The sequence below is a fragment of the Entelurus aequoreus genome, linkage group LG07 (genome assembly GCF_033978785.1).
Source record: "Entelurus aequoreus isolate RoL-2023_Sb linkage group LG07, RoL_Eaeq_v1.1, whole genome shotgun sequence".
Lineage (NCBI taxonomy): Eukaryota > Metazoa > Chordata > Actinopteri > Syngnathiformes > Syngnathidae > Entelurus > Entelurus aequoreus.
Window position 1 is genome coordinate 20259652 of NC_084737.1, and position 27178 is coordinate 20286829.

General features: G+C 43.5%; 12 non-coding genes across 12 annotated transcripts; all 12 read right to left on the minus strand.

Moving 5' to 3' along the window:
• Positions 1 to 1945: 1945 nt before the first annotated feature.
• On the minus strand, positions 1946 to 2027 carry trnas-gcu (transfer RNA serine (anticodon GCU)). The gene has a single exon. It is a non-coding gene; the product is annotated as a tRNA-Ser (tRNA).
• A 937-nt stretch (positions 2028 to 2964) lies between these two features.
• Positions 2965 to 3046, minus strand: trnas-gcu (transfer RNA serine (anticodon GCU)). Its single transcript has one exon. It is a non-coding gene; the product is annotated as a tRNA-Ser (tRNA).
• A 1405-nt stretch (positions 3047 to 4451) lies between these two features.
• On the minus strand, positions 4452 to 4533 carry trnas-gcu (transfer RNA serine (anticodon GCU)). The gene has a single exon. It is a non-coding gene; the product is annotated as a tRNA-Ser (tRNA).
• A 1403-nt stretch (positions 4534 to 5936) lies between these two features.
• trnas-gcu (transfer RNA serine (anticodon GCU)) lies at positions 5937 to 6018 on the minus strand. Its single transcript has one exon. It is a non-coding gene; the product is annotated as a tRNA-Ser (tRNA).
• Positions 6019 to 7424: 1406 nt separating this feature from the next.
• trnas-gcu (transfer RNA serine (anticodon GCU)) lies at positions 7425 to 7506 on the minus strand. The gene has a single exon. It is a non-coding gene; the product is annotated as a tRNA-Ser (tRNA).
• Positions 7507 to 8911: 1405 nt separating this feature from the next.
• On the minus strand, positions 8912 to 8993 carry trnas-gcu (transfer RNA serine (anticodon GCU)). Its single transcript has one exon. It is a non-coding gene; the product is annotated as a tRNA-Ser (tRNA).
• A 1403-nt stretch (positions 8994 to 10396) lies between these two features.
• On the minus strand, positions 10397 to 10478 carry trnas-gcu (transfer RNA serine (anticodon GCU)). Its single transcript has one exon. It is a non-coding gene; the product is annotated as a tRNA-Ser (tRNA).
• Positions 10479 to 11884: 1406 nt separating this feature from the next.
• Positions 11885 to 11966, minus strand: trnas-gcu (transfer RNA serine (anticodon GCU)). Its single transcript has one exon. It is a non-coding gene; the product is annotated as a tRNA-Ser (tRNA).
• Positions 11967 to 13372: 1406 nt separating this feature from the next.
• Positions 13373 to 13454, minus strand: trnas-gcu (transfer RNA serine (anticodon GCU)). Its single transcript has one exon. It is a non-coding gene; the product is annotated as a tRNA-Ser (tRNA).
• Positions 13455 to 14859: 1405 nt separating this feature from the next.
• Positions 14860 to 14941, minus strand: trnas-gcu (transfer RNA serine (anticodon GCU)). The gene has a single exon. It is a non-coding gene; the product is annotated as a tRNA-Ser (tRNA).
• A 992-nt stretch (positions 14942 to 15933) lies between these two features.
• trnas-gcu (transfer RNA serine (anticodon GCU)) lies at positions 15934 to 16015 on the minus strand. The gene has a single exon. It is a non-coding gene; the product is annotated as a tRNA-Ser (tRNA).
• Positions 16016 to 17420: 1405 nt separating this feature from the next.
• trnas-gcu (transfer RNA serine (anticodon GCU)) lies at positions 17421 to 17502 on the minus strand. The gene has a single exon. It is a non-coding gene; the product is annotated as a tRNA-Ser (tRNA).
• Between the last annotated feature and the right edge of the window lie 9676 nt (positions 17503 to 27178).

A 27178-nucleotide genomic window follows, 5' to 3' on the forward strand; every position in this document is an offset into this window, starting at 1 on the left:
GCAAAACATTTTCTAAGACAAACCAAACAGTCCAGTTGCAATGGATTGAATGCCTTGAGATTACAATGACCCGGATGAATGAAAACATCCAAAAGCATTGATGTATTGAACAATATAATTTCTACGTCTATGTCACAGACAGAGGGGGAATTAGCTCAAATGGTAGAGCGCTTGCTTTGCATGTGAGAGGTAGCGGGATCGATACCTGCATTCTCCAAAAGTTTTAATGTCAAAAAAAGGTTTCCTTTGAGTAGAAGTAGGTTAATGAGCATACTTTTTTCTGTTAAAAATGAGAAGTCATTTTGACGAAACATGCAGAAAGGTCAGGTAGTCACCTCAGTTCTAGAAAGTCGTTGACACATGACAGTGTGATACTCTGTAACCAGAGTTAAACATTGTTATTCTGATCTACGCGTTCCTAACCTTTCGTCAGTTGAGGCCAACTAAAGAGAACAACAGCTCGATGAGGATGGGATTCGAACCCACGCGTGTAGAACACAATGGATTAGCAGTCCATCGCCTTAACCACTCGGCCACATCATCTTAGTTTGTTCATGTCAATACTTGCTGAGAGGCTGCAAATAATAGTTTTTATGATCAAAGTATACATCACAACATGTAACCACATGGACATATAGAGGAATTAAGATACTGTTGTGTTATTTTTACAACATTAAAAAAAATAGTAAACTGTATAAATATTTGGGGTTTTGGCACTAAACTTTGGACATAATCTGACCAATCTTAGTCCATGAACCCAAACTGATAAAGCCTACTTGGATGAGAGGCGAAACGTCAAGGTCAACCATGACATTAATGACTGAACAGAGGAGGTGGTATGCGAAATCACCTATTATCCACATACAACACTGTTCTTTCAACCATTCCTAAAATACTCTGCAATTTAGCCTCCAGCAAATAACAGGAGTTAGAAACACCCTGGTCACAGATGCTCCTTTGTGCCTTTGTTACAACTGAAGGAAATTCTAACAAGGGTGATTCTGACTATGTTGGGCTGATAGTGGTCGATCCACAGCGATACTTCTGCCACACAATACCACAATGCGAACGAAGGGAAATTCCACTTCGATGACTGTCGTTGCTGCGAAGCGTTGGCGACTGGTCCAAGGTGTTCACCGCATTCCACCCAAATGCAGCTGAGATAGGTTCCAGCACCCCACGCGACCCCAAAAGGGACAAGCGGTAGAAAGCGGATTAATGGATGACTGTCGTTGGCACTGACAGTGGGATTGCTCTTCTGCATCTCAACAGATGTTTTGCTCACTACGATAGGGCAGTACCATCTTTGCCCAGACACACCCTCCTTTTGTTGGAGTAAAATAATTTGGGGTTTTGGCAATAGCCACTAGACTAGATCTGACCAATCGGAGTAAAAGGTTAAATCAGAACAATCTGAGTCTTAGAATAGATCTGACCAACCTGTTTCTATGAGCATGAACTGATCAAGCCTACTTGGATGAGAAGCGAAACATTTTCTAAGACAAACCAAACAGTCCAGTTGCAATGGATTGAATGCCTTGATATTACAATGACCTGGATGAATGAAAACATCCATAGGCATTGATGTATTGAACAATAGAATTTCTACGTCTATGTCACAGACAGAGGGGGAGTTAGCTCAAATGGTAGAGCGCTCGCTTTGCATGTGAGAGGTAACAGGATCGATACCTGCATTCTCCAAAAGTTTTAATGTCAAAAAAAGGTTTCCTTTGAGTAGAAGTAGGTTAATGAGCATACTTTTTTCTGTTAAAAATGAGAAGTCATTTTGAGGAAACATGCAGAAAGGTCAGGTAGTCACCTCAGTTCTAGAAAGTCGTTGACACATGACAGTGTGATACTCTGTAACCAGAGTTAAACATTGTTATTCTGATCTACGCGTTCCTAAACTTTCGTCAGTTGAGCCCAACTAAAGAGAACAACAGCTCGATGAGGATGGGATTCGAACCCACGCGTGTAGAACACAATGGATTAGCAGTCCATCGCCTTAACCACTCGGCCACCTCATCTAGCTTTGTCATGTCAATACTTACTGAGAGGCTGCAAATAATAGTTTTTTTGATCAAAGTATACATCACAACATGTAACAACATGGACATATAGAGGAATTAAGATATTGTTGTGTTATTTTTACAACATTAAAAAAAATAGTAAACTGTATAAATATTTGGGGTTTTGGCACCAACCGTTGGACATAATCTGACCAATCTAAATCTATAAACCCAAAATGATGAAGCCTACTTGGATGAGAGGCGAAACGTCAAGGTCAAACTTGACATTGATGACTGAACAGAGGTGGTGGTCTGCGAAATCACCTATTATCCACATACAACACTGTTCTTTCAACCATTCCTAAAATACTCTGCAATTTAGCCTCCAGCAAATAACAGGAGTTAGAAACACCCTGGTCACAGATGCTCCTTTGTGCCTTTGTTACAACTGAAGGAAATGCTAACAAAGGTGATTCTGACTATGTTGGGCTGATAGTGGTCGATCCACAGCGATACTTCTGCCACACAATACCACAATGCGAACGAAGGGAAATTCCACTTCGATGACTGTCGTTGCTGCGAAGCGTTGGCGACTTGTCCAAGGTGTTCACCGCATACCACCCAAATGCAACTGAGAGGGGGAATTAGCTCAAATGGTAGAGTGCTCGCTTTGCATGTGAGAGGTAGCGGGATCGATACCTGCATTCTCCAAAAGTTTTAATGTCAAAAAAAGGTTTCCTTTGAGTAGAAGTAGGTTAATGAGCATACTTTTTTCTGTTAAAAATGAGAAGTCATTTTGAGGAAACATGCAGAAAGGTCAGGTAGTCACCTCAGTTCTAGAAAGTCGTTGACACATGACAGTGTGATACTCTGTAACCACAGTTAAACATTGTTATTCTGATCCACGCGTTCACAACCTTTCGTCAGTTGAGACCAACTAAAGAGAACAACCGCTCGATGAGGATGGGATTCGAACCCACGCGTGTAGAACACAATGGATTAGCAGTCCATCGCCTTAACCACTCGGCCACCTCATCTTAGTTTGTTCATGTCAATACTTGCTGAGAGGCTTCAAATAATAGTTTTTATGAACAAAGTCTACATCACAACATGTAACCACATGGACATATAGAGGAATTAAGATATTGTTGTGTTATTTTTACAACATTAAAAAAAATAGTAAACTGTATAAATATTTGGGGTTTTGGCACCAACCGTTGGACATAATCTGACCAATCTAAGTCTATAAACCCAAACTGATGAAGCCTACTTGGATGAGAGGCGAAACGTCAAGGTCAACCTTGACATTGATGACTGAACAGAGGAGGTGGTCTGCGAAATCACCTATTATCCACATACAACACTGTTCTTTCAACCATTCCTAAAATACTCTGCAATTTAGCCTCCAGCAAATAACAGGAGTTAGAAACACCCTGGTCACAGATGCTCCTTTCTGCCTTTGTTACAACTGAAAGAAATGCTAACAAGGGTGATTCTGACTATGTTGGGCTGATAGTGGTCGATCCACAGCGATACTTCTGCCACACAATACCACAATGCGAACGAAGGGGAATTCCACTTCGATGACTGTTGTTGCTGCGATGCGTTGGCGACTTGTCCAAGGTGTTCACCGCATTCCACCCAAATGCAGCTGAGAAAGGTTTCAGCACCCCACGCGACCCTAAAAGGGACAAGCGGTAGAAAGCGGATGAATGGATGACTGTTGTTGGCACTGACATTGGGAATGCTCTTCTGCATCTCAACAGATGTTTTGCTCACTACGCTAGGACAGTATCATCTTTGCTCAGGCACACCCTCCTTGTGTTGTAGTAAAATAATTTGGGGTTTCAGCAATAGCCACAAGACTAGATCCGACCAATTGGAGTCAAAGGTTAAATCCGAACAATCTGAGTCTAAGAATAGATCTGACCAACCTGTTTCTATGAGCATGAACTGGCCAAGCCTACTTGGATGAGAAGCGAAACATTTTCTAAGACAAACCAAACAGTCCAGTTGCAATGGATTGAATGCCTTGAGATTACAATGACCTGGATGACTGAAAACATCCATAGGCATTGATGTATTGAAAAACAGAATTTCTACGTCTATGAGACAGACCGAGGGGGAATTAGCTCAAATGGTAGAGCGCTCGCTTTGCATGTGAGAGGTAGCGGGATCGATACCTGCATTCTCCAAAAGTTTTAATGTCAAAAAAAGGTTTCCTTTGAGTAGAAGTAGGTAAATGAGCAAGCAAACTTCTTTCTGTTAAAGATGAGAAGTGATTTTGAGGAAACATGCAGAAAGGTCAGGTAGTCACCTCGGCTCTAGAAAGTCGTGACACATGACGGTGTGATACTCTGTAACCAAAGTCAAACATTGTTATTCTGATCTACGCGTTAACAACCTTTCGTCAGTTGAGGACAACTAAAGAGAACAACAGCTCGATGAGGATGGGATTCGAACCCACGCGTGTAAAACACAATGGATTAGCAGTCCATCGCCTTAACCACTCGGCCACCTCATCTAGCTTTGTTCATGTCAATACTTGCTGAGAGGCTACAAATAATAGTTTTTATGATCAAAGTCTACATCACAACATGTAACCACATGGACATATAGAGGAATTAAGATATTGTTGTGTTATTTTTACAACATTAAAAAAAATAGTAAACTGTATAAATATTTGGGGTTTTGGCACCAACCGATGGACATAATCTGACCAATCTAAGTCTATAAACCCAAACTGATGAAGCCTACTTGGATGAGAGGCGAAACGTCAAGGTCAACCTTGACATTGATGACTGAACAGAGGAGGTGGTCTGCGAAATCACCTATTATCCACATACAACACTGTTCTTTCAACCATTCCTAAAATACTCTGCAATTTAGCCTCCAGCAAATAACAGGAGTTAGAAACACCCTGGTCACAGATGCTCCTTTGTGCCTTTGTTACAACTGAAATAAATGCTAACAAGGGTGATTCTGACTATGTTGGGCTGATAGTGGTCGATCCACAGCGATACTTCTGCCACACAATACCACAATGCGAACGAAGGGAAATTCCACTTCGATGACTGTTGTTGCTGCGATGCGTTGGCGACTTGTCCAAGGTGTTCACCGCATTCCACCCAAATGCAGCTGAGAAAGGTTTCAGCACCCCACGCGACCCTAAAAGGGACAAGCGGTAGAAAGAAGATGACTTGATGACTGTTGTTGGCACTGACATTGGGAATGCTCTTCTGCATCTCAACAGATGTTTTGCTCACTACGCTAGGACAGTATCATCTTTGCTCAGGCACACCCTCCTTGTGTTGTAGTAAAATAATTTGTGGTTTCAGCAATAGCCACAAGACTAGATCTGACCAATTGGAGTCAAAGGTTAAATCCGAACAATCTGAGTCTAAGAATAGATCTGACCAACCTGTTTCTATGAGCATGAACTGGCCAAGCCTACTTGGATGAGAAGCGAAACATTTTCTAAGACAAACCAAACAGTCCAGTTGCAATGGATTGAATGCCTTGAGATTACAATGACCTGGATGACTGAAAACACTTAGGCATTGATGTATTGAAAAACAGAATTTCTACATCTACGTGACAGGCAGAGGGGGAATTAGCTCAAATGGTAGAGCGCTCGCTTTGCATGTGAGAGGTAGCGGGATCGATACCTGCATTCTCCAAATGTTTTAACGTCAAAAAAAGGTTTCCTTTGAGTAGAAGTAGGTAAATGAGCAAGCAAACTTCTTTCTGTTAAAGATGAGAAGTGATTTTGAGGAAACATGCAGAAAGGTCAGGTAGTCACCTCAGCTCTAGAAAGTCATGACACATGACAGTGTGATACTCTGTAACCACAGTCAAACATTGTTATTCTGATCTACGCGTTAACAACCTTTCGTCAGTTGAGGCCAACTAAAGAGAACAACAGCTCGATGAGGATGGGATTCGAACCCACGCGTGTAGAACACAATGGATTAGCAGTCCATCGCCTTAACCACTCGGCCACCTCATCTAGCTTTGTTCATGTCAATACTTGCTGAGAGGCTGCAAATAATAGTTTTTATGATCAAAGTCTACATCACAACATGTAACCACATGGACATATAGAAGAATTAAGATATTGTTGTGTTATTTTTACAACATTAAAAAAAATAGTAAACTGTATAAATATTTCGGGTTTTGGCACCAAACTTCGGACATAATCTGACCAATCTAAGTCTATGAACCCAAACTGATAAAGCCTACTTGGATGAGAGGCGAAACGTCAAGGTCAACCTTGACATTGATGACTGAACAGAGGAGGTGGTCTGCGAAATCACCTATTATCCACATACAACACTGTTCTTTCAACCATTCCTAAAATACTCTGCAATTTAGCCTCCAGCAAATAACAGGAGTTAGAAACACCCTGGTCACAGATGCTCCTTTGTGCCTTTGTTACAACTGAAATAAATGCTAACAAGGGTGATTCTGACTATGTTGGGCTGATAGTGGTCGATCCACAGCGATACTTCTGCCACACAATACCACAATGCGAACGAAGGGAAATTCCACTTCGATGACTGTCGTTGCTGCGATGCGTTGGCGACTTGTCCAAGGTGTTCACCGCATTCCACCCAAATGCAGCTGAGATAGGTTTCAGCACCCCACGCGATCCTAAAAAGGACAAGCGGTAGAAAGCGGATGAATGGATGACTGTTGTTGGCACTGACAGTGGGAATGCTCTTCTGCATCTCAACAGATGTTTTGCTCACTACGCTAGGACAGTATCATCTTTGCTCAGGCACACCCTCCTTGTGTTGTAGTAAAATAATTTGGGGTTTCGGCAATAGCCACAAGACTAGATCTGACCAATTGGAGTCAAAGGTTAAATCCGAACAATCTGAGTCTAAGAATAGATCTGACCAACCTGTTTCTATGAGCATGAACTGGCCAAGCCTACTTGGATGAGAAGCGAAACATTTTCTAAGACAAACCAAACAGTCCAGTTGCAATGGATTGAATGCCTTGAGATTACAATGACCTGGATGACTGAAAACATCCATAGGCATTGATGTATTGAAAAACAGAATTTCTACGTCTATGAGACAGACCGAGGGGGAATTAGCTCAAATGGTAGAGCGCTCGCTTTGCATGTGAGAGGTAGCGGGATCGATACCTGCATTCTCCAAAAGTTTTAATGTCAAAAAAAGGTTTCCTTTGAGTAGAAGTAGGTAAATGAGCAAGCATACTTTTTTCTGTTAAAGATGAGAAGTCATTTTAAGGAAACATGCAGAAAGGTCAGGTAGTCACCTCAGTTCTAGAAAGTCGTTGACAAATGACAGTGTGATACTCTGTAACCACGGTTAAACATTGTTATTCTGATCTACGCGTTCACAACCTTTCGTCAGTTGAGGCCAACTAAAGAGAACAACAGCTCGATGAGGATGGGATTCGAACCCACGCGTGTAGAACACAATGGATTAGCAGTCCATCGCCTTAACCACTCGGCCACCTCATCTTAGTTTGTTCATGTCAATACTTGCTGAGAGGCTGCAAATAATAGTTTTTATGAACAAAGTCTACATCACAACATGTAACCACATGGACATATAGAGTAATTAAGATATTGTTGTGTTATTTTTAAAACATTAAAAAAAATAGTAAACTGTATAAATATTTGGGGTTTTGGCACCAACCGTTGGACATAATCTGACCAATCTAAGTCTATAAACCCAAACTGATGAAGCCTACTTGGATGAGAGGCGAAACGTCAAGGTCAACCTTGACATTGATGACTGAACAGAGGAGGTGGTCTGCGAAATCACCTATTATCCACATACAACACTGTTCTTTCAACCATTCCTAAAATACTCTGCAATTTAGCCTCCAGCAAATAACAGGAGTTAGAAACACCCTGGTCACATATGCTCCTTTCTGCCTTTGTTACAACTGAAAGAAATGCTAACAAGGGTGATTCTGACTATGTTGGGCTGATAGTGGTCGATCCACAGCGATACTTCTGCCACACAATACCACAATGCGAACGAAGGGGAATTCCACTTCGATGACTGTTGTTGCTGCGATGCGTTGGCGACTTGTCCAAGGTGTTCACCGCATTCCACCCAAATGCAGCTGAGAAAGGTTTCAGCACCCCACGCGACCCTAAAAGGGACAAGCGGTAGAAAGCGGATGAATGGATGACTGTTGTTGGCACTGACATTGGGAATGCTCTTCTGCATCTCAACAGATGTTTTGCTCACTACGCTAGGACAGTATCATCTTTGCTCAGGCACACCCTCCTTGTGTTGTAGTAAAATAATTTGGGGTTTCAGCAATAGCCACAAGACTAGATCCGACCAATTGGAGTCAAAGGTTAAATCCGAACAATCTGAGTCTAAGAATAGATCTGACCAACCTGTTTCTATGAGCATGAACTGGCCAAGCCTACTTGGATGAGAAGCGAAACATTTTCTAAGACAAACCAAACAGTCCAGTTGCAATGGATTGAATGCCTTGAGATTACAATGACCTGGATGACTGAAAACATCCATAGGCATTGATGTATTGAAAAACAGAATTTCTACGTCTATGAGACAGACCGAGGGGGAATTAGCTCAAATGGTAGAGCGCTCGCTTTGCATGTGAGAGGTAGCGGGATCGATACCTGCATTCTCCAAAAGTTTTAATGTCAAAAAAAGGTTTCCTTTGAGTAGAAGTAGGTAAATGAGCAAGCAAACTTCTTTCTGTTAAAGATGAGAAGTGATTTTGAGGAAACATGCAGAAAGGTCAGGTAGTCACCTCGGCTCTAGAAAGTCGTGACACATGACGGTGTGATACTCTGTAACCAAAGTCAAACATTGTTATTCTGATCTACGCGTTAACAACCTTTCGTCAGTTGAGGACAACTAAAGAGAACAACAGCTCGATGAGGATGGGATTCGAACCCACGCGTGTAAAACACAATGGATTAGCAGTCCATCGCCTTAACCACTCGGCCACCTCATCTAGCTTTGTTCATGTCAATACTTGCTGAGAGGCTACAAATAATAGTTTTTATGATCAAAGTCTACATCACAACATGTAACCACATGGACATATAGAGGAATTAAGATATTGTTGTGTTATTTTTACAACATTAAAAAAAATAGTAAACTGTATAAATATTTGGGGTTTTGGCACCAACCGATGGACATAATCTGACCAATCTAAGTCTATAAACCCAAACTGATGAAGCCTACTTGGATGAGAGGCGAAACGTCAAGGTCAACCTTGACATTGATGACTGAACAGAGGAGGTGGTCTGCGAAATCACCTATTATCCACATACAACACTGTTCTTTCAACCATTCCTAAAATACTCTGCAATTTAGCCTCCAGCAAATAACAGGAGTTAGAAACACCCTGGTCACAGATGCTCCTTTGTGCCTTTGTTACAACTGAAATAAATGCTAACAAGGGTGATTCTGACTATGTTGGGCTGATAGTGGTCGATCCACAGCGATACTTCTGCCACACAATACCACAATGCGAACGAAGGGAAATTCCACTTCGATGACTGTTGTTGCTGCGATGCGTTGGCGACTTGTCCAAGGTGTTCACCGCATTCCACCCAAATGCAGCTGAGAAAGGTTTCAGCACCCCACGCGACCCTAAAAGGGACAAGCGGTAGAAAGAAGATGACTTGATGACTGTTGTTGGCACTGACATTGGGAATGCTCTTCTGCATCTCAACAGATGTTTTGCTCACTACGCTAGGACAGTATCATCTTTGCTCAGGCACACCCTCCTTGTGTTGTAGTAAAATAATTTGTGGTTTCAGCAATAGCCACAAGACTAGATCTGACCAATTGGAGTCAAAGGTTAAATCCGAACAATCTGAGTCTAAGAATAGATCTGACCAACATGTTTCTATGAGCATGAACTGGCCAAGCCTACTTGGATGAGAAGCGAAACATTTTCTAAGACAAACCAAACAGTCCAGTTGCAATGGATTGAATGCCTTGAGATTACAATGACCTGGATGACTGAAAACACTTAGGCATTGATGTATTGAAAAACAGAATTTCTACATCTACGTGACAGGCAGAGGGGGAATTAGCTCAAATGGTAGAGCGCTCGCTTTGCATGTGAGAGGTAGCGGGATCGATACCTGCATTCTCCAAATGTTTTAACGTCAAAAAAAGGTTTCCTTTGAGTAGAAGTAGGTAAATGAGCAAGCAAACTTCTTTCTGTTAAAGATGAGAAGTGATTTTGAGGAAACATGCAGAAAGGTCAGGTAGTCACCTCAGCTCTAGAAAGTCATGACACATGACAGTGTGATACTCTGTAACCACAGTCAAACATTGTTATTCTGATCTACGCGTTAACAACCTTTCGTCAGTTGAGGCCAACTAAAGAGAACAACAGCTCGATGAGGATGGGATTCGAACCCACGCGTGTAGAACACAATGGATTAGCAGTCCATCGCCTTAACCACTCGGCCACCTCATCTAGCTTTGTTCATGTCAATACTTGCTGAGAGGCTGCAAATAATAGTTTTTATGATCAAAGTCTACATCACAACATGTAACCACATGGACATATAGAAGAATTAAGATATTGTTGTGTTATTTTTACAACATTAAAAAAAATAGTAAACTGTATAAATATTTCGGGTTTTGGCACCAAACTTCGGACATAATCTGACCAATCTAAGTCTATGAACCCAAACTGATAAAGCCTACTTGGATGAGAGGCGAAACGTCAAGGTCAACCTTGACATTGATGACTGAACAGAGGAGGTGGTCTGCGAAATCACCTATTATCCACATACAACACTGTTCTTTCAACCATTCCTAAAATACTCTGCAATTTAGCCTCCAGCAAATAACAGGAGTTAGAAACACCCTGGTCACAGATGCTCCTTTGTGCCTTTGTTACAACTGAAATAAATGCTAACAAGGGTGATTCTGACTATGTTGGGCTGATAGTGGTCGATCCACAGCGATACTTCTGCCACACAATACCACAATGCGAACGAAGGGAAATTCCACTTCGATGACTGTCGTTGCTGCGATGCGTTGGCGACTTGTCCAAGGTGTTCACCGCATTCCACCCAAATGCAGCTGAGATAGGTTTCAGCACCCCACGCGATCCTAAAAAGGACAAGCGGTAGAAAGCGGATGAATGGATGACTGTTGTTGGCACTGACAGTGGGAATGCTCTTCTGCATCTCAACAGATGTTTTGCTCACTACGCTAGGACAGTATCATCTTTGCTCAGGCACACCCTCCTTGTGTTGTAGTAAAATAATTTGGGGTTTCGGCAATAGCCACAAGACTAGATCTGACCAATTGGAGTCAAAGGTTAAATCCGAACAATCTGAGTCTAAGAATAGATCTGACCAACCTGTTTCTATGAGCATGAACTGGCCAAGCCTACTTGGATGAGAAGCGAAACATTTTCTAAGACAAACCAAACAGTCCAGTTGCAATGGATTGAATGCCTTGAGATTACAATGACCTGGATGACTGAAAACATCCATAGGCATTGATGTATTGAAAAACAGAATTTCTACGTCTATGAGACAGACCGAGGGGGAATTAGCTCAAATGGTAGAGCGCTCGCTTTGCATGTGAGAGGTAGCGGGATCGATACCTGCATTCTCCAAAAGTTTTAATGTCAAAAAAAGGTTTCCTTTGAGTAGAAGTAGGTAAATGAGCAAGCATACTTTTTTCTGTTAAAGATGAGAAGTCATTTTAAGGAAACATGCAGAAAGGTCAGGTAGTCACCTCAGTTCTAGAAAGTCGTTGACAAATGACAGTGTGATACTCTGTAACCACGGTTAAACATTGTTATTCTGATCTACGCGTTCACAACCTTTCGTCAGTTGAGGCCAACTAAAGAGAACAACAGCTCGATGAGGATGGGATTCGAACCCACGCGTGTAGAACACAATGGATTAGCAGTCCATCGCCTTAACCACTCGGCCACCTCATCTTAGTTTGTTCATGTCAATACTTGCTGAGAGGCTGCAAATAATAGTTTTTATGAACAAAGTCTACATCACAACATGTAACCACATTGACATATAGAGAAATTAAGATATTGTTGTGTTATTTTTAAAACATTAAAAAAAAATAGTAAACTGTATAAATATTTGGGGTTTTGGCACCAACCTTTGGACATAATCTGACCAATCTAAGTCTATAAACCCAAACTGATGAAGCCTACTTGGATGAGAGGCGAAACGTCAAGGTCAACCTTGACATTGATGACTGAACAGAGGACGTGGTCTGCGAAATCACCTATTATCCACATACAACACTGTTCTTTCAACCATTCCTAAAATACTCTGCAATTTAGCCTCCAGCAAATAACAGGAGTTAGAAACACCCTGGTCACAGATGCTCCTTTGTGCCTTTGTTACAACTGAAGGAAATGCTAACAAGGGTGATTCTGACTATGCTGGGCTGATAGTGGTCGATCCACAGCGATACTTCTGCCACACAATACCACAATGCGAACGAAGGGGAATTCCACTTCGATGACTGTTGTTGCTGCGATGCGTTGGCGACTTGTCCAAGGTGTTCACCGCATTCCACCCAAATGCAGCTGAGAAAGGTTTCAGCACCCCACGCGACCCTAAAAGGGACAAGCGGTAGAAAGCGGATGAATGGATGACTGTTGTTGGCACTGACATTGGGAATGCTCTTCTGCATCTCAACAGATGTTTTGCTCACTACGCTAGGACAGTATCATCTTTGCTCAGGCACACCCTCCTTGTGTTGTAGTAAAATAATTTGGGGTTTCAGCAATAGCCACAAGACTATATCTGACCAATTGGAGTCAAAGGTTAAATCCGAACAATCTGAGTCTAAGAATAGATCTGACCAACCTGTTTCTATGAGCATGAACTGGCCAAGCCTACTTGGATGAGAAGCGAAACATTTTCTAAGACAAACCAAACAGTCCAGTTGCAATGGATTGAATGCCTTGAGATTACAATGACCTGGATGACTGAAAACATCCATAGGCATTGATGTATTGAAAAACAGAATTTCTACGTCTATGTGACAGGCAGAGGGGGAATTAGCTCAAATGGTAGAGCGCTTGCTTTGCATGTGAGAGGTAGCGGGATCGATACCTGCATTCTCCAAAAGTTTTAATGTCAAAAAAAGGTTTCTTTTGAGTAGAAGTAGGTAAATGAGCAAGCAAACTTCTTTCTGTTAAAGATGAGAAGTGATTTTGAGGAAACATGCAGAAAGGTCAGGTAGTCACCTCAGCTCTAGAAAGTCGTGACACATGACGGTGTGATACTCTGTAACCACAGTCAAACATTGTTATTCTGATCTACGCGTTAACAACCTTTCGTCAGTTGAGGCCAACTAAAGAGAACAACAGCTCGATGAAGATGGGATTCGAACCCACGCGTGTAGAACACAATGGATTAGCAGTCCATCGCCTTAACCACTCGGCCACCTCATCTAGCTTTGTTCATGTCAATACTTGCTGAGAGGCTGCAAATAATAGTTTTTATGATCAAAGTCTACATCACAACATGTAACCACATGGACATATAGAGGAATTAAGATATTGTTGTGTTATTTTTAAAACATTAAAAAAAATAGTAAACTGTATAAATATTTGGGGTTTTGGCACCAACCGTTGGACATAATCTGACCAATCTAAGTCTATAAACCCAAACTGATGAAGCCTACTTGGATGAGAGGCGAAACGTCAAGGTCAACCTTGACATTGATGACTGAACAGAGGAGGTGGTCTGCGAAATCAACTATTATCCACATACAACACTGTTCTTTCAACCATTCCTAAAATACTCTGCAATTTAGCCTCCAGCAAATAACAGGAGTTAGAAACACCCTGGTCACAGATGCTCCTTTCTGCCTTTGTTACAACTGAAAGAAATGCTAACAAGGGTGATTCTGACTATGTTGGGCTGATAGTGGTCGATCCACAGCGATACTTCTGCCACACAATACCACAATGCGAACGAAGGGGAATTCCACTTCGATGACTGTTGTTGCTGCGATGCGTTGGCGACTTGTCCAAGGTGTTCACCGCATTCCACCCAAATGCAGCTGAGAAAGGTTTCAGCACCCCACGCGACCCTAAAAGGGACAAGCGGTAGAAAGCGGATGAATGGATGACTGTTGTTGGCACTGACAGTGGGAATGCTCTTCTGCATCTCAACAGATGTTTTGCTCACTACGCTAGGACAGTATCATCTTTGCTCAGGCACACCCTCCTTGTGTTGTAGTAAAATAATTTGGGGTTTCGGCAATAGCCACAAGACTAGATCTGACCAATTGGAGTCAAAGGTTAAATCCGAACAATCTGAGTCTAAGAATTGATCTGACCAACCTGTTTCTATGAGCATGAACTGGCCAAGCCTACTTGGATGAGAAGCGAAACATTTTCTAAGACAAACCAAACAGTCCAGTTGCAATGGATTGAATGCCTTGAGATTACAATGACCTGGATGACTGAAAACATCCATAGGCATTGATGTATTGAAAAACAGAATTTCTACGTCTATGAGACAGACAGAGGGGGAATTAGCTCAAATGGTAGAGCGCTCGCTTTGCATGTGAGAGGTAGCGGGATCGATACCTGCATTCTCCAAATGTTTTAACGTCAAAAAAAGGTTTCCTTTGAGTAGAAGTAGGTAAATGAGCAAGCAAACTTCTTTCTGTTAAAGATGAGAAGTGATTTTGAGGAAACATGCAGAAAGGTCAGGTAGTCACCTCAGCTCTAGAAAGTCGTGACACATGACAGTGTGATACTCTGTAACCACAGTCAAACATTGTTATTCTGATCTATGCGTTAACAACCTTTCGTCAGTTGAGGCCAACTAAAGATAACAACAGCTCGATGAGGATGGGATTCAAACCCACGCGTGTAGAACACAATGGATTAGCAGTCCATCGCCTTAACCACTCGGCCACCTCATCTTAGTTTGTTCATGTCAATACTTGCTGAGAGGCTGCATATAATAGTTTTTATGATCAAAGTCTACATCACAACATGTAACCACATGGACATATAGAGGAATTAAGATATTGTTGTGTTATTTTTACAACATTAAAAAAAATAGTAAACTGTATAAATATTTGGGGTTTTGGCACCAAACTTTGGACATAATCTGACCAATCTAGCTGAGATAGGTTCCAGCACCCCACGTGACCCTAAAAGGGACAAGCGGTAGAAAGCGGATGAATGGATGGCTATTGTTGGCACTGACAGTGGGAATGCTCTTCTGCATCTCAACAGATGTTTTGCTCACTACGCTAAGACAGTATCATCTTTGCTCAGGCACACCGTCCTTGTGTTGGAGTAAAATAATTTGGGGTTTCGGCAATAGCAACTAGACTAGATCTGACCAATTGGAGTCAAAGGTTAAATCCGAACAATCTGAGTCTAAGAATTGATCTGACCAACCTGTTTCTATGAGCATGAACTGGCCAAGCCTACTTGGATGAGAAGCGAAACATTTTCTAAGACAAACCAAACAGTCCAGTTGCAATGGATTGAATGCCTTGAGATTACAATGACCTGGATGACTGAAAACATCCATAGGCGTTGATGTATTGAAAAGCAGAATTTCTACGTCTATGTCACAGACAGAGGGGGAATTAGCTCAAATGGTAGAGCGCTCACTTTGCATGTGAGCGGTAGCGGGATCGATACCTGCATTCTCCAAAAGTTTTAATGTCAAAAAAAGGTTTCCTTTGAGTAGAAGTAGGTTAATGAGCATACTTTTTTCTGTTAAAGATGAGAAGTCATTTTAAGGAAACATGCAGAAAGGTCAGGTAGTCACCTCAGTTCTAGAAAGTCGTTGACACATGACAGTGTGATACTCTGTAACCACAGTCAAACATTGTTATTCTGATCTACGCGTTCACAACCTTTCGTCAGTTGAGGCCAACTAAAGAGAACAACAGCTCGATGAGGATGGGATTCGAACCCACGCGTGTAGAACACAATGGATTAGCAGTCCATCGCCTTAACCACTCGGCCACCTCATCTTAGTTTGTTCATGTCAATACTTGCTGAGAGGCTTCAAATAATAGTTTTTATGAACAAAGTCTACATCACAACATGTAACCACATGGACATATAGAGAAATTAAGATATTGTTGTGTTATTTTTAAAACATTAAAAAAAATAGTAAACTGTATAAATATTTGGGGTTTTGGCACCAACCGTTGGACATAATCTGACCAATCTAAGTCTATAAACCCAAACTGATGAAGCCTACTTGGATGAGAGGCGAAACATCAAGGTCAACCTTGACATTGATGACTGAACAGAGGAGGTGGTCTGCGAAATCACCTATTATCCACATACAACACTGTTCTTTCAACCATTCCTAAAATACTCTGCAATTTAGCCTCCAGCAAATAACAGGAGTTAGAAACACCCTGGTCACAGATGCTCCTTTGTGCCTTTGTTACAACTGAAATAAATGCTAACAAGGGTGATTCTGACTATGTTGGGCTGATAGTGGTCGATCCACAGCGATACTTCTGCCACACAATACCACAATGCGAACGAAGGGAAATTCCACTTCGATGACTGTTGTTGCTGCGATGCGTTGGCGACTTGTCCAAGGTGTTCACCGCATTCCACCCAAATGCAGCTGAGAAAGGTTTCAGCACCCCACGCGACCCTAAAAGGGACAAGCGGTAGAAAGCGGATGAATGGATGACTGTTGTTGGCACTGACATTGGGAATGCTATTCTGCATCTCAACAGATGTTTTGCTCACTATGCTAGGACAGTATCATCTTTGCTCAGGCACACCCTCCTTGTGTTGTAGTAAAATAATTTGTGGTTTCAGCAATAGCCACAAGACTAGATCTGACCAATTGGAGTCAAAGGTTAAATCCGAACAATCTGAGTCTAAGAATAGATCTGACCAACCTGTTTCTATGAGCATGAACTGGCCAAGCCTACTTGGATGAGAAGCGAAACATTTTCTAAGACAAACCAAACAGTCCAGTTGCAATGGATTGAATGCCTTGAGATTACAATGACCTGGATGACTGAAAACATCCATAGGCATTGATGTATTGAAAAACAGAATTTCTACGTCTATGTGACAGGCAGAGGGGGAATTAGCTCAAATGGTAGAGCGCTCGCTTTGCATGTGAGAGGTAGCGGGATAGATACCTGCATTCTCCAAATGTTTTAACGTCAAAAAAATGTTTCCTTTGAGTAGAAGTAGGTAAATGAGCTAGCAAACTTCTTTCTGTTAAAGATGAGAAGTGATTTTGAGGAAACATGCAGAAAGGTCAGGTAGTCACCTCAGCTCTAGAAAGTCGTGACACATGACGGTGTGATACTCTGTAACCACAGTCAAACATTGTTATTCTGATCTACGCGTTAACAACCTTTCGTCAGTTGAGGCCAACTAAAGAGAACAACAGCTCGATGAGGATGGGATTCGAACCCACGCGTGTAGAACACAATGGATTAGCAGTCCATCGCCTTAACCACTCGGCCACCTCATCTAGCTTTGTTCATGTCAATACTTGCTGAGAGGCTGCAAATAATAGTTTTTATGATCAACGTCTACATCACAACATGTAACCACATGGACATATAGAGGAATTAAGATATTGTTGTGTTATTTTTACAACATTAAAAAAAATAGTAAACTGTATAAATATTTGGGGTTTTGGCACCAACCGTTGGACATAATCTGACCAATCTAAGTCTATAAACCCAAACTGATGAAGCCTACTTGGATGAGAGGCGAAACGTCAAGGTCAACCTTGACATTGATGACTGAACAGAGGAGGTGGTCTGCGAAATCACCTATTATCCACATACAACACTGTTCTTTCAACCATTCCTAAAATACTCTGCAATTTAGCCTCCAGCAAATAACAGGAGTTAGAAAAACCCTGGTCACAGATGCTCCTTTGTGCCTTTGTTACAACTGAAGGAAATGCTAACAAGGGTGATTCTGACTATGTTGGGCTGATAGTGGTCGATCCACAGCGATACTTCTGCCACACAATACCACAATGCGAACGAAGGGAAATTCCACTTCGATGACTGTCGTTGCTGCGATGCGTTGGCGACTTGTCCAAGGTGTTCACCTCATTCCACCCAAATGCAGCTGAGATAGGTTTCAGCACCCCACGCGACCCTAAAAGGGACAAGCGGTAGAAAGCGGATGAATGGATGACTGTTGTTGGCACTGACAGTGGGAATGCTCTTCTGCATCTCAACAGATGTTTTGCTCACTACGCTAGGACAGTATCATCTTTGCTCAGGCACACCCTCCTTGTGTTGTAGTAAAATAATTTGGGGTTTCGGCAATAGCCACTAGACTAGATCTGACCAATTGGAGTCAAAGGTTAAATCCGAACAATCTGAGTCTAAGAATAGATCTGACCAACCTGTTTCTATGAGCATGAACTGGCCAAGCCTACTTGGATGAGAAGCGAAACATTTTCTAAGACAAACCAAACAGTCCAGTTGCAATGGATTGAATGCCTTGAGATTACAATGACCTGGATGAATGAGAACATTCAAAGGCATTGATGTATTGAAAAATAGAATCTCTACGTCCATGTCTCAGACAGAAGGGGAATTAGCTCAAGTGGTAGAGTGCTCGCTTAGCATGTGAGAGGTAGCGGGATCGATACCTGCATTCTCCAAATATTGTAATGTCAAAAAAATGTTTCCTTTGAGCAGAAATAGGTAAATGAGCATACTTTTTTCTAATAAAGATGAGAAGTCATTTTGAGGAAACATGCAGAAAGGTCAGGTAGTCACCTCAGCTCTAGAAAGTCGTGACACATGACAGTGTGATACTCTGTAACCACAGTCAAACATTGTTATTTTGATCCACGCGTTCACAACCTTTCGTCAGTTGAGGCCAACTAAAGAGAAGAACAGCTCGATGAGGATGGGATTCGAACCCACGCGTGTAGAACAAAATGGATTAGCAGCCCATCGCCTTAACCACTCGGCCACCTCATCTTAGTTTGTTCATGTCAATACTTGCTGAGAGGCTGCAAATAATAGCTTTTATCATCAAAGTCTACATCACAACATGTAACCACATGGATATATAGAGGAATTAAGATATTGTTGTGTTATTTTTACAACATTAAAAAAAATAGTAAACTGTATAAATATTTGGGGTTTTGGCACCAACCGTTGGACATAATCTGACCAATCTAAATCTATAAACCCAAACTGATGAAGCCTACTTGGATGAGAGGCGAAACGTCAAGGTCAACCTTGACATTGATGACTGAACAGAGGAGGTGGTCTGCGAAATCACCTATTATCCACATACAACACTGTTCTTTCAACCATTCCTAAAATACTCTGCAATTTAGCCTCCATCAAATAACAGGAGCTAGAAACACCCTGGTCACAGATGCTCCGTTGTGCTTTAGTACAACTGAAGGAAATGCTAACAAGGGTGATTCTGACTATGTTGGGCTGATAGTGGTCGATTCACAGCGATACTTCTGCCACACAATACCACAATGTGAACAAAGGGAAATTCCACTTAAATGACTGTCGTTGCATCAATGATGTGGCGACTTGTCCAGGGTGTACCCCGCCTTTCGCCCAAATGTAGCTGAGATAGGCTCCAGCACCCCCAGCGACCCCAAAAGGGACAAGCGGTAGAAAATGGATAGATGGATCGGTCTACATATCAGCATGTAACCACATGGACATATAGAGGAATTAAGATATTGTTGTGTTATTTTTACAACATTAAAAAAAATATTAAACCATATACATATTTGGGGTTTTTGCACCAACCGTTGGACTTAATCCGACCAATCTAAGTCTATTATTCAGTGAGGAAAGCCATCTACATCAAGGTTGGAAAACCATCCCTGAAGAGAGGAGGTGGTCTACGTACAGTATATCTCCCACATACAACTCTTTCTTTTCAACAATTCCTAAAAGACTCTGCAATTTAGCCTCCAACAAATAACAGGAGTTACAAACATTCTGGTCACAGATGCTCCTTTGTGCTTTTGTTACAACTGAAGGAAATGCTAACATGGGTGATTCCAACAGTTTTGGGCTGATATTGGTCGATCCACAGCGATCTTTCTGCCACACAATACCTCGATACTAAATAGGGGGAATTACACTTCAACAATTGCTGTTGGCATTGACATTAGGATTGCGTTTTTTGCATCTCAACAGTTGTTTTTCTCACAGGACCATATTTGCCAAAGCACACTCTCTTGTTGTTGGAGTATAAGAATTAGTGGGTTTGGCACAAGCCAGTAGACTAGATCTGACCAATCAAAGTCTAAGACTATATCTGACCAATCTGAGTCTATGAGCATGAACTGATGAAGCCTACTTGAATGATGTTTGATTCCGGTGGTAACCCACAAATTCTTCCCAGAACTTGCGAACCAGGTCCAGCTCTCCGTTGACGGGATCCTGTCCTCTCGGTGTAGTCGCTCTTACCAGGCTGCTCCACCGACGAGGCTCTACTCAGCTGAATGGTGAGGCAATTCGCCTAGCTCTAACTACCCTTTGGTTCAGCGTCTGTACCGCTTCCTTTAAGTTGGTTGACCCGGCTGAGAAGCCTTTTTTGTAAACCGTGTTGAGCCCCAAATCCCAGGCGGAGGCCACAGCAGAGGCCAACGCGGAGGTAACCACCTTCTTGACGTCATCGATGCCAAGCTCCACCATTTTACCAACCACATCGTCATACGACCAGCAGGTACCAGCTGTCTGGGTACCCGTGGTGCGCTATTCGCGCGGCGCACCAGACACGATCGCCACTAGCACGTCAGGCTCGTCCGCCATAGGAGGAGTCGCCGACAAGAAGCCCAGGTTAGACCCGGAGCTGATAGGCACAGAGAAGTAAGGGGCACGGACGCCCCTCAAACCTTCAGCTGGGTGTGTCCAGTCCTTTTATTTTTCTCCTGGCCACACTCCTTGCAGGTGTAGTGGTAATGTTCCTTTGCCAGCCTTTACTTTGGTGGTTCGCCCATAGCCACTAGATCCTCATCTTCCTGGGCAGCTTTTTGAAGTCTCCAGGCACGTTGCCTTGGCTGAGGTGGAAGGCATGCTTGCTGCAACGGAGGAGCAGGCTGGATTGTGACTTCCCCTGCTTCCGTGTCTCCACTCCTTGTCTTTGTGTCTCCTCTTTCTACCTCTGTGTCGACTCGGACTTGTCCTGCCTCCGTCTCAACTTCTCCTGACTTACTGGAGCCAGTGGGTGATGACGGATCTGCTGGCTAGGGGAGAGTGGAGTACAACTTAGTAAATAATTAGTAAGTAAATAGTAAATAATAAATAAGTTAGGCGATACCTTATGGAACCCACAGGAGCAGAGAAGGCTTCTCCCCAACAGATCCTCGTGTGGCTCTGCAAGGGACAAGCATCTATATTCTCCAGGGCCTTTTTCCACTTTTTGGCCCCTGAACATTTGCCACTTGAGAAGTGTTATTGGCCTCCGGCATATTTTATACAGACGTCCCTCCAGTAAGTGTCTGGTTTTCCGGCGGGCTGTCAAATAGCTGTCAGATGCTGCCGAACGAAGTAGCAGATGGATATGGATCAAGAGAAATGACCCCAACTGGGTTGCAAAATTATATCTAGGGGTAAAGGCAAAGGGGGGCACACCTGGGACGCCAGATGTTGCCGTTGAGCCCTCCAGAGGTGTCGTGGGCCTATCAACGAAACAACAATGAAGGGGGGTGCCCACCTGAAGACCCCAGTGAAGCTTTTGCCCCTTCAGCCCTCCGCCCCCAACCACTCAACACTAAGTGCTGATATATCTTAGGGATTGTACTATCTAGTCCTATGAGCTCAACTGATGTTCTCTTGCAACACCCAAATTGGAGATTTGGTACCGATATCACTGACCCGGTCTTATTCTCTGGGTCCTTAGATCCATCCGTAAAAATTGGATTCCAGTGATTATATTTGGTTTCAACCAGGTTATAAATCATTCACCAACCATATCTGCGTTCCTCTTTCTTTGTTTAACTGACAGTAATTCAACGTCCACTATTCTTTTTTCAAATAGCCATAAGGGATGAGTTGGCCACACTACAGTCTCCTCAAACTCTATACCCAACACACCCATACTCTGGGCTATCTGATTTCCTTTTCCAGCCAAAACATTTTATTTCAACACTTTCCCTTTCCCACCATTCCTGGGTCACAACTTTTCCTTGGTGAGACTCTCCATGTCCTCTCAGATGAATCCAATAATGAGCTAAAAGTTGGTCTCTTCTCACTTGAAAAGGCATTTTTTCTGCTTCTACTTGTAAAGCACACACCAGTGATGTTCTCACTGCACCCAAGCATATTATAGTCTGAGATGGAATCACATCAAGTTTTGAGAGGCTAAAATCCAAATGCACTCCTAAAAATGTAAATGTATTCACAGTTTCAAGACTAGTACTATATAGTTTTAGATCCAAATTCCTAATTTTCCTTCGAGTAAAATACATGACTTTAGACTTTTCAATAGAAAACCTAAAACCTGATTTCCTTCCTCACTCTTCAACAAGGCAAATACCTTCTTGCCTTTTTTGGGTAATATACTCAACATTACGTTCCCTTTTCCATAAGGCTCCGTCATCTGCAAACAATGATTTTCCCACTCCAGCTGGAATATTCACAAATATATAATTGATCATAATAGAGAACAAAGTTGGGCTCACAACACTTCCTTGATGTGTTCCATTTTCTACAGCATAACTTTTAGACACTTGAGCTCCAACCAAAACTTGAATGGATCGATCCTTTAAAAAATCTCTGTCCCAATTAAAAATGTTCCCCCCAATACCCATAGCATGTAACTTAATCATCAGACCGTCTCGCCAAAGCATATCATATGCTTTTTCCACATCAAAGAATACTGCACATACCGATTCTTTATTTACCTGAGCTCTTCTAACATCATCTTGTAGACACAAGATCGGATCCATAGTTTGTCTGCCTTTTCGAAACCCGCTTTGATAAGGAGCAAACATACCTCTTTTTTCTAATATGTACAGTACAATCTCCTGCTGTCTCCCGGACTTTGTCGGTGTAACTGTCCTTTTTGTCATGATCCGTGGTCGGATCATGTTTTGTTTAGTTATGATCTGTTAGTTTTGGACTTCCTTTGTTTTGTGCACTTCAGGGGTTTTTTTTGGTTAGCATGGGTACGAATTGGTTTCACCTGCCTCTAATTAGTGTTCGGCACGTTCACCTGCTGTTGAGCACTAATCAGAGAGCTATTTATTCACGTTGCTCGCCACACTCGGTCTGGCTTCGTTGTTTGCGGTAAGCAATTGTTTTTGTTGGTTTATTTCATGTTCTCGATTCCTGTGCTAAGCTGTTGCCTAGCTTCCCGTGCGTTCGGCACGCTTTTCTTTTGTTTGTTTCTGTCTGTTTGGTACGGTGTATTATTTATTATTATTAAATCATATCCTACCTTCACGTTTTCGTCCGGAGTGTCCGTGTTGCATTGGAGGAACGATCCCACATAAAGATGTGACCCCCATGTGACAGAAGGAAGCCAGCTGACAGTTCCTTCGCCACGGACTTCGAGGAGATAGAGACGCGCTGGCGAGGACCGAAGCCTGCCAGAAAGGCTTCGTTTCGCCGACAGGATGCGTCATTCCCCCAAACTCCTCCTCCGGACAGCAAGACGCCACAAGCAGCCCAGTCTTCCTCGCCGCCAATGTTTGGTAATCCCATCACTCATTTTGCCAAACAGTTCACTGAATGGGCTGTCAGTCAGCAGATGACGTCACCCCGCCCACTGGTGATGACGTCAAAGACGAAGATTTTTTTTTTTATTCTTGTAACTCTTTCTGTCAGCCGCCTCCAAAAGACTTCATTCCAAAAAGAAAATATAATCAGGACATTTTTTCAAAAGTTAGATTTTGTCAATTTCAGTCACCTGATTTTTGGACTCCGCTCCTAAGGACTCAAGCCCCGCCCTTGTCAGTGACCTTCTCCTCTCAACATCCCACACAATCTCGGGTGGGAGGCGGGGGGGAGAGACAATTTGGACAATTTAGAGGGGAGGATTCGCGGGGAGCGCGTCTGGTATCCGCTTTTTGAGGGGGGGCTAGGGCAGGGAGCTATGCTGATGGGGTGGCTCAGCTGCGCCCAGCCAGGCAGCAACCTCCAGCCCGGCCGCCACCACCAGTCTTTCGACCTGCCACGCCGCAACCTCCGGCCCGGCTACCACCACCAGTCCGTCGGCATGCCAAGCCCCAACCCCCAGCCAGGCCACCTCCTCCATGCTCATGGCTAACCTCAGCCCGGGTGGGCCACCATCATCTCCGTTGGGCCTGCAGACGCCACCATCATCTCCGGTGGGCCTGCAGACGCCACCATTATCTCTGGTGGGCCTGCAGACACCACCATCATCTCCGGTGGGCCTGCAGACGCCACTATCATCTCCGGTGAGCCTGCAAACGCCTCCATCTCCAGTTCCTGTTCCTGCTCCTTGGCTAGCATCTGCTCCAGTTCCTGCTCCTCGGCTAGCTCCAGTTCCTGCACCTCGGTTGACACCAGTTCCTGCACCTCGGCTGACACCAGTTCCTGCACCTCGGCTGACACCAGTTCCTGCACCTCGGCAGACGCCAGTTCCTGCACCTCGGCAGACACCGGTTCCTGCACCTCGGCAGACACCGGTTCCTGCACCTCGGCAGACATCGGTTCCTGCACCTCGGCAGACACCAGTTCCTGCACCTCGGCTGACACCAGTTCCTGCACCTCGGCTGACACGCCAAGCTTCGCCTCCTGTACCTGCACCACGCCAAGCTTCGCCGCCTGCCGAACCCACGCCTGACTCATCATCTGCTTCCAAGCATGCCACGACGTCTGCGTCCAAGCCTACCACGACGATGACGCTGACGCGCCCACCTCCCCGTCGACCATGGATGTGGCCGCTCCCGGGTCGCCCGCCTCGCCTGCTGCACTCGCCACCGCCACTTGACTTGTCCTCGGTGGATTCGGTCGACACTTGGCCTGGCGACCCACCCCCAAGTCCTCGCTCCGCCCTCCGGTGACATTTAAACCTGCTTATGTCTTTTTTTTTGTTTTTTTTGGACATCTAGAATATGTCCTTAAGGTGGGTGTCTGTCATGATCTGTGGTCGGATCATGTTTTGTTTGGTTATGTTCGTGTAGGTTTTGGACTTCCTTAGTTGTTTTGTGCACTTCAGGGGTTTGTTTTGGTTACCATGGGTACGAATTGGTTTCACCTGCCTCTGATTAGTGTCTGGCACGTTCACCTGCTGTTGAGCACTAATCCGAGAGCTATTTATTCACGTTGCTCGCCACACTGGGTCTGGCTTCCTTGGTTGTGGTAAGCAATTGTTACGTTGGTTTATTTCATGTTCTCGATTCCTGTGCTAAGCTGTTGCCTAGCTTCCAGTGCGTTCGGCACACTTTTCTTTTGTTTGTTTCTGTCTGTTTGGTACGGTGTATTATTTATTATTATTAAATCATATCCTACCTTCACGTTTTCGTCCGGAGTATCCGTGTTGCATTGGAGGAACGATCCCGCATAAAGATGCGACCCCCACGTGACACTTTTCCTTCTCTCTGCTGTTCCATATCGCTTCGCACCATAGCTGTAAATGAGTACAATATATTTAGTAGCTCGCAACACATCATTGATCTCCTCTCATCGTTAGCCTATCATATCCAAGTGGTGCTCCGCTGCCCTTACCACAACTTTGATTCTTTCAGTTTTGGACTTGATCTACGGTGTTGCATTCATGACACCAGCAATAAATAACACTATTTTCTTCTTCTCAGCTCATACTTTACTTCTTTCCAAACTTTCTTTTTGCACATTAACAGGGTCATCAATTTTATGCCATTCCATTGTTTTAACTGCCTCCGCATATGACACTTTAGTATTCACTTTTATCTGCTGCACCTCTACTTCTCTTTAGATTGTTTCACATTGTTTTCACATTTCCAACACTGTGGTCTTCTCCACAATTACTGTCACGGCGCTGATTCGAACCAGTGTCTCTCATAATTCTGAGTGTCACAATTCCTCCTCTGGCTGCTCGCTCGGACACGCCCCCGCTCACGCTGGGCAGCGACAAGGCTGCAGGCAATCACTCATCAGCACACCTGGGCTTGACGAGAGTGAGCGGCATAAAGAGACAGCGAAGCCAGGAGACCTTCGCCAGAACGTAGCCAATCTCACCTGAGTAAACATCACGTCTGGCACCTCTCCCTCGTTCCTTGCTCGCCTTCATTGTGCTCTTCCTCGTTCCTGTCTTGATGTCCTTTGTGTCTTCCACAGTGTCTTCCGTGATCGTGTCTTGCCTCACGACCTCCTCCCGTTTTGTTGCTTGCCTTCCCCGATCCTTGACCACTGTTTGGACCCTGACATAGTTGCCTCTCTCCAGCCCCCGACTGCTTGCCTTCCTGCTGACTACCCCTTCGCCTTCCCCTTTGGCTTCGACGAAAGATACATCCAACACGCACCGACAACAACCTCTGGTAAATTCTGCATTGTTAATTCCACACATAGTCTGCATTCACTCACTAGTGGTAGCATACACATTCATCAAAGGTTTAAATTAACCATCAAAAACGCAGTTCTGCCTTGTTGTCGCCTCCTTCCCTTTGCTTTGTACACAACAATTACAACACTTTGGTTTGATTCCCTCGCCACACTTGCCATACTCATGCTGCCCACTGCAGCACGCACATTTTAACCTGACCTTTACAAAACTTTGCAATGTGCCTAAACTCTTGGCATTGATAGCATCTCATAGGTTTAGGAATAAACTCTCTAACATCATACTTCACAAGACCAACACTTCTTGGGGGATTTCCTTTGCTTTGAACTCAATTATAACAGTTTCTGTTTCCAATTTCTCAGCTCCTCCCACCCACCCTTCCTCCCCACCTTACATCCCCTCCACCCTCAAAGTCAGTCTCCCCACTAGCCATAGTCCCGAGATTGCTAGGCACTTAAGTAAGAATACTTGTTCCGGACCTTTACAGGCCATGGGTGAGTATCCTTACCAAGTATTCCCCACAATATATATAACTAAGTCCAAATCAAAAGTCAAGGGAGTAAGCTTCAACACTTCAATTCCAAGCGCAGCTGCTTTGTCCAAATTTGAATTTTGTACGGCCAAAAAATGACTGACACTCCACAGATGGGCGATGATAAATTGCGAAGGAACTTTGCCCA